At 42.1% G+C, this 7,485-nt stretch overlaps 1 non-coding gene across 1 annotated transcript in view; it reads right to left on the minus strand.

Annotated features, from left to right (window-relative positions):
- LOC101848708 overlaps nt 1-5,853 on the minus strand; it is a 38,736-nt gene extending 32,883 nt beyond the window's left edge. The window contains exon 1 of the transcript XR_004858520.1: nt 2,307-5,853. This is a non-coding gene — a transcript (uncharacterized LOC101848708). The remainder of the gene's footprint in view (nt 1-2,306) is intronic.
- Between the last annotated feature and the right edge of the window lie 1,632 nt (nt 5,854-7,485).

Here is a 7,485-nt window from a genome sequence, read left to right on the forward strand (position 1 = left end):
CGTGTCTTCTCGCGGTGTATTGGGGAGTCTCAGTATTGATAGAGTGGACATACGTTGCATATCTTATGAACGGAGAATTTTGTCTCTGTAATAAACAATATTTTATTTCGACGGTTTCAAACAAAACGGATAACAAAGCAATCACAAATACCACGCAAAACTTGGACTTATCATTATGTGCTCATTGTTACTTTGCTTAGGAGCCATGAGTTTTGTGTAAGTCACGAACCCTTTGGACATCGGCTCTGTTAAATTTTGAACACACGTATCTGTCATTTCACCCCAAATGTCACAGACAGTTGCAAACAAATGGTCCGAATGGAGAGCAAAGTCGATTTTCTTCAGCTACTATTACATTCCAGTAAGATTCATATCAGGGCTGGTAGCCACTCCAACGTTGATATGATTTGGCTTTTCAAGAATTGTCTAGTGGCATTGACCCTGTGAGAAAGTGCTTTGTCATGAATCGAGATTTCTACTTGAATAACACCATGATGAATTTATATGTGTAAGACATGACGTTCCAGCACTTTTGCGATGTAGTCCACTAAATCAAGCCATCCAGTGATTCACACGATGGCAGTTCGGTTCATTCCACCCCAGACCACCCAAAACCATGTCAGTTTCGTTGCCTCTGGTCCTCACCGACAGATTTGATGTGTATATGAAGCTTAATTTCTGACTTGTTCTATTTCATGTTGGTTCTGTCTCGTTTCAGATGTCTAAAATGAGATTGTCGAATTGTGTTGATTCAACGAAAAACTTCTTTCTTTGTCATTCATTCTCACTACAAGATTATTGTCCAAAATCACATAACAACACAGGTTTGGGGGCTCTCGTGGCCTTGAGGTAAATGTGTTCGCCTCTCATTCAAAGATCCGGGGTTCGAAACCGAGTAGCGACGGAAAACTATTCTTCTCTAAAATTGTCTCTTTTCGCCTCATTTCCTGCTCTCTAGCACTGATCTGCCGTCTGCTTTCTTCTCCACTGTCCTTCCCGCCTCCCCCCCCCTCACCTCCTTTGCCCCCTTCTGTAGGCTCCTGACTCTTTCTGCAGCCTTTCTACTGCTACTCCTTGGCTTCTTTTTATTGCTGTCTTTCAGCCACACCCCTGATCTTCTGGTAGGAATGATCTACACCTTACCTTCTCAGACAAGGGCCAAAAATCTCGAGGGTCCTGAGCGCAAGTTGCGCCTCTTATAGATCCCTTGGTGGTCCAAAATCGATAAGAGTAGGCTTCAGCCCTCACCCGGGCAAAATTCAAAATTTCCTACCAACTGAAAAAGTTTAATGTGTCCCACGGGCTCATATTACCTCATGCAGTTGCGAGTGCCGTAAACACTTACCAAAAAATGTTTCGAGCTGTACACGAAACCATTAGCTCCTAAACGAAAACAAAATTATTACTAATGAGCACATGTAATGATTAGTCCAAGTTTTGAAGGGTATTTCAAATTACTCTATTTTCTAATCTGTTTGAAAATATTATCATAATGCTGTTCATTGCAGAGACAATAATATTCTCATTTCATTTGATATTCATACATGTCCATTCTATCAATGTTCATGATTGGGTGATTACATTTTCAAGATTCTTTTGGACGCCACTGTATATAGTGTGGGTGTTAGTAGATAGGTAGATTGTAGATATAAATTGGTAAGTGAGTAAGTAGGCAGGTTGATAATAGGTAGTTTGGTAGTTTAATGGGTAGGAAGGTAAGCAAGTAGGTAGATAGGTAGGTAGGTAGGTAGGTAGGTAGGTCGGTGCCTGTACATGCGCATGAGAGAGAAATATCGTGTTTACGTGAGAGATAGAGTAGTTTTGTGTGTGGTTGTGTGTTGTGTGTGTGTGTGTATGTGAGACTATGTGTGTGAGTGTGTGTGTGTGAGTGTGTGTGTGTGAGTGTGCGTGTGTGTGGGGGGGGCTGAGAGAGGTAGATAGAAATAGATATAGATCTAGAGTGAAAAGATAGTGAGAGAGAAGAGAGAGAGAGAGAGAGCGAGAGCGAGAGAGAGAGAAAGAGAGAGATAAGGAGAGAGAGACAGGGAGAGCGAGAAACGGAGAGGGGGGGGGAAGAGTCACGGGGTTAATTTATAGCTTCAGCTCAGCACGTTTGTTAATAGTAAATGATAGATGCAGTTCATTTGCGAGCGAGCGAAACAAAATTAAATGCTGTATTGATGCTCATTCCTTACAAACAGAGAAACACAGCTTATGAACACAATCAGCTTCTTGTATAAGGACAGCTTTTCAAGGAGGTGAATGAATGCATATAGAAGAGAAGAGTATTAGAAATTATTACTTACCTTTTCGTTGAAAACGGGCGTAAAGCCAGAAGGAGCGTCTCGGGGTCCCTCTTTTGCGACAATGACTTTGTCATGTCCTTTTCCCACTTCCCTTCTGAAATGTACACTAGGCACGGCGTGAGCACCATTGAGTTCCGATCGGGGCAAGTCAGTGTGGTTGCCAAATTCTATTTCTACTCTGTATCCCTGAATGTCATCAAATTTTCCTTCCAGCACTATCTCATACTGCTCTGTTGACGCCAGATATGCCACGATGTTGTTCACCCACGGGTTTTGTTCGATCAAAACACCCCACAACCAAGGATCGTGCCAGTGGTCCCTCTCCTCTTTCACAGCAACGTAAAACGGCTTGTCTTCATCGCCAAACTGATACTTGACATTGCTAGCAGACTGTCCAGTGTAGTTTTGTGATAGTTGATATTCCGTAGATCCCCATCAAACTGGACCGAGCACCCGAGGCGATATGTTGCCCTGTAATACTGTGTTGTGCGGGTTTTATACATCCTGGCCACCCATTCAGATGCCGAATAAGGTCCCATTGTTTTCTCCCTCTCCACCTGAATCGACCGATCTAGGGAGTTCTCAGTTCCATCGTGTGTTTCTTTTCCTGTCTCCGTATTTATGCTAAAGCTGAATTTACCCCCTACTCCTCCAGTGAAAAGTGGAGGTTCGTATGTCACTTCCATTTCAAAGCCAACAGATACTTTCCAAGAACTTGTTAGCGAGTGTGTCACAGTACGGATACTTTTATCATTTCTGATTATCTTTTCGGTAACTGTCGTGGGACTGTCATTCACCAAAACGCCCCTGTCTATTGTCTGTGGTAATAGCTCAGTTGTCTTAGCTTGCGAGTATTTGATATCATTCAGGCTGACTGACCAGTCATCAAACGTGGTTTTCAACTTGGGACTGTTATCTCCCGCACACTTCGTTGCGACCCAGGAGTATCCATGTTTCTCAAAGTTGTCTCCAGGCAGTTCTCCATCACAACCCTTGACCCCATTGTAGCCCAAACTCGACGCTAGTTGAGCCAGTCCATTAAGAGACTGCATCATGACTTTTTCCTTACCAGTTTCAACAGAATCTACCGTAAAGGAAGATGTCATGGTACAGCACTGCAATTTGGATATGCAGGCCCAGTCCGAACAGTCCCCCCGGTAGATACCTGTCAGAAAGTAGTCAACGCTGCAGTTTGTGGATGTCTTAGTGTGTTGAAGATAACAGTGGTCGTACACGTTCGACAACTTGTTGAATTTCACACACCACCCCCCTTCCAGCGACGACACGCCTGACCCCCCTTTTATGAACTTGAATCCTTGCAAGAAATGACCCTGAGGACAAGATGCCCACCTGTTCTTCTTATCAAGCACTTTCGACCAGTCTTCCACAGAGGTCTTGGTTTCAAAGACGGAAGAGAATGCCGTAGAACACGAGGGATTTTTCAAAGACTGCTCAGATATGGTTTCGTTTGGAAAGCCAGTCATGATTTGCGTTCTGTATTTACACAGCTTTTTTTCATACTCTATCGGCCTGGGCGATGACTTAGAACAAGCTCTGCAAATCATTGGCAAAAAGAGTACAGTAAGCAGAGCAACAGTAAGACGCCGGTAGTTTGCCATCGTCCCGAGCCACACGTTCAAATACTGCTTAACAAAGTACAGTAGTCGCTGCAGCCAAGCTCTGAAAGAGACAGGCGTTGAGATGGCTTCTGTCAACTTTTAAATAAACACCAACTGCTACAAGAAAAGAGGCGGGGTTCCTTTAACAAAACTTTAGCTATTTCGGCTATTCACAACCGTTTTCTAAGGAGATCATTTTTTCTGGGTAGCGGGACGGCGGGTAACTGTTTGAGTAGGGGAGGGTGGGTGTTTCTAGGCCATTTTCGACAAAAGACGTTTTCACGGGAAAGCTGGCGTTGGTAGTGGTGGAGAATAGAGGGTTGCAGGACAGGGAAACCCAAATCGGGAACACAAATTTCGTTTTCGTAATTTATTTTAGTTGCCAAAAATACTTTAAAACACTCTACCTGTGTCTGCTGTCCAGCGCTTAGGTGCTTCGCTGTCTCACGCAGGAAACACGAGTTCGATTCTTGGTTGGGGAGAATTTTTATCAAGTATCTCGGTCTTTCTACAGGGTTGTTTTATCCCTCTCGGCCCGGGACGGCCCTGAAACACAGGGTCGGAAGCCCGACTCCTAAATTATGTCAATTGTGTCCATAGGACATGAGGGGGGGGGGGGGTAGGGGGGCACACAAAACATTTTTTTTTTAATTTTTAAAAATTAAAACACACTGTAGTAGGTCAATGACAGAAACATTTCTAAAAACTATATTTTTCACAAGAGAGAGATTGCACAAATTTTGTCACCCCCCAACAAATGTAGAGTTGAGTCGGGTAACTTCGCCCGAGGGGTGGGATTCGCAGCCTGCCCCCCCCCCCCCTTTTACCAATTTAAAATGGGAATAATTCGATATGCCCACCAAGGAAGAATTTAATAAGTGCCTAGTTACTTGAGACCAGAAACAATTCTTTATCAAAATTGATCAACCTATCAGAAAAATTAATTGTCAAGCCGAAGAAAAATGGCGGTTTTCTAAACATGCGTTCTCCCGCTAAGCTTCCCTTTCCTACTCTCTTGCCCTATCGCTGCTACGCCTGCGCTATTTTTTTATCTTTCTGACTACCGTTGCTGTACGTGTACAAGACTTTTTACTCAAATTTTAATTGTGTGGAAACTGATTTATTGATTCAACATTATATTTGCTGCATTTTATTGTCGTTTGTATGCCTTCTACTGTTTAAAAATTGTGTTTGCACAGATCTACACCTTGTCCCGGAAATTTGCCTCTATTGTCAGAGAAATTCGTCACGCAGGTCTATTGAATTCCCATTAAAAATTTGTTATTTTAGTTTGATTTACCACTATTATTATGGGAAAAACAAGCAAGGAAATCAATAACAAGAATGCCAAACTGTATAAAGTGATTTGGAGAAAGCTGTTTATAATATGCTGTTTAAGGTGAACAAAGCTGCTCTGGAGCAGCCCGAGAATTTAGTGTTCCCAGAAAACCTCTTGCCAACGATGTCTCTGGTCGGTCTACTTTTGGAAATAGAGCTGGGAGGGAGATAAATAAAATAGTTGACAAAGTGATTGCAGCTGCAAATTATACAGGTTTCCCTTGGAAGAAAGATCAGTTTTTAAATGTGTTTAATAATCTACATACAACGAAATAAGATGATCTCTCAGTATAGCGAATTTCCCGGATGTGGTTGCAAAGTTCCTCGTCCACACATCCACTTGAAAAAAGAACGAAGCAGGTGAAGTACGACTAGCAAGCAAACCAATCAGTGGACTATCTGCATTTTTATTGGCTACGAAAACCACGAACAAGACATTAGAGCAAAGAATTACAACATGTGAAATGCGATGCCTTAGAAAAGCAGTAAACAAGACAAGGCGAGACAACATTTATTAAAAACTCAGTAATCAGAGAAATGGTGGGCACAGGATGTCATGCATCATATACAACACCAAAGAATCGAATGGTTCGGACACCTCATGCGATTACCAACATGCCACTAAGCACAACGTGCCTACATAAAAAAAAATTCGATAGCAACAAGGCTAGAGGACGACCGAGAAAGACCTGGATAGATGGAGTCAGGGAAACATTAACCACCCACGGCATCCCCCTGACCCCAGCTCTCTGGCTGGTGACAGAGAGACGTCTCTTTTTTCCCGCGACACCCAAAAGGGTATAAGCGGTGGATAAAAGAAAGAAAGAAAGAAAGACGAAAAGTTGCAGACAAAACAGGGGTCATGTACGTTGAGCATAGAGGGGATGTAGCCTACTTTCGTCGTGAGTCAACTGAGAGTGGCGAAGTTACCCGACTCAAGGCCTACTCTATTCTACTATAATGATTGTTTTCTAAACTATAATAATTGCGCTGAAAATGAGAATATTTGACTGTGCGACTTAAATCAACGAGACTCCTCGAGTGTCGAAGATGAGGAAAATCACGAACCGGAAGTAGCACACGTTCGAAGTGTTGGTATAGTTTTCTCTCGATATACATTGAAAACAACTCATCTTACGCACAAAATGTACTTAAAATCACTCAGGTGATTTGTTACGCTCTGTTTACACAAGATGAAAACCAATGTTGTTAACACTTGGGGTGACGTTGACAAGAGGTTATAAACGAATCACATCCCGTGTGAGCCCGTAAAGTGCTATATTACACGTTCAGTAAGGCCTAAAACCACAGAATTCTACACTCATAGAAGCGGAACTCCTCTCTTCGCGATCGCTGATTCGCTGTGAGGAATTGAAACTAAAGCATGGCGACATAGTGAGGGCAGCTTTGGCTGCGCCACACAGCAAGGCTTCGCGTTGCTATGCACGCTGATGCTAGTGCTAGGGCTTGGAAGACACCTTACATCAGTATTCTAAAACTGCCTTCGAAGGGGAAATATAGTGAAATAGTGCATTTTTATTGCCAACAATATGTCATAATTGGCAATGTTACAATGTTTTTGTGTTGCTGGTTTGTTTTTTTAATGATGGGATGGGACTAGTAGGCTACTAGGTCTTCACGCTCACAATACACTTGATAATAACAATAGGCTGAGAAGCAGGGAAGCTGAGAATGTTTCGGAGTGTTCTATGGTCTGCTAGGGTAATAATATAGTGTAAAGCGCATAGAGCCTGCTGCTGAGCGGGGATATGCGCTATACAAATGCTATCTATTATTATTATTATTATTAGGCTAATTATTAACATTAATTCTGTTGGCAAAATGTCTAGATATAGTCTTGATTAGAACTACGATCAAGGGGACGCTGACACTAACATGCTAACTACAATTTCTTGTCATTAAACATAAGGCCATCCACAGCAAGGAAAAATAACAAAATAAGCCTTTTCTCCAATTTACTAGAAAGAGATCCGTAAATTGAGCTTATATTGAGGAAATGTATTATTTCTCACTTTAAGAATTCATCTCTCTTTTTACATCAGTGAAATATAATGTGTAGAACATGCTTTGCATGCTTTGTTTAAAGTACAAATACAAGAGATTGGAGAATGTGTCGGTTGCACATAAAATACATAGGCTTATTATACATGCTGCCAAAAACACAAAAATGCAGAAAAGGCCTCAAATATTGTTTTACACAT

The sequence above is a fragment of the Aplysia californica genome, unplaced genomic scaffold (assembly GCF_000002075.1).
Source record: "Aplysia californica isolate F4 #8 unplaced genomic scaffold, AplCal3.0 scaffold00008, whole genome shotgun sequence".
NCBI lineage: Eukaryota > Metazoa > Mollusca > Gastropoda > Aplysiida > Aplysiidae > Aplysia > Aplysia californica.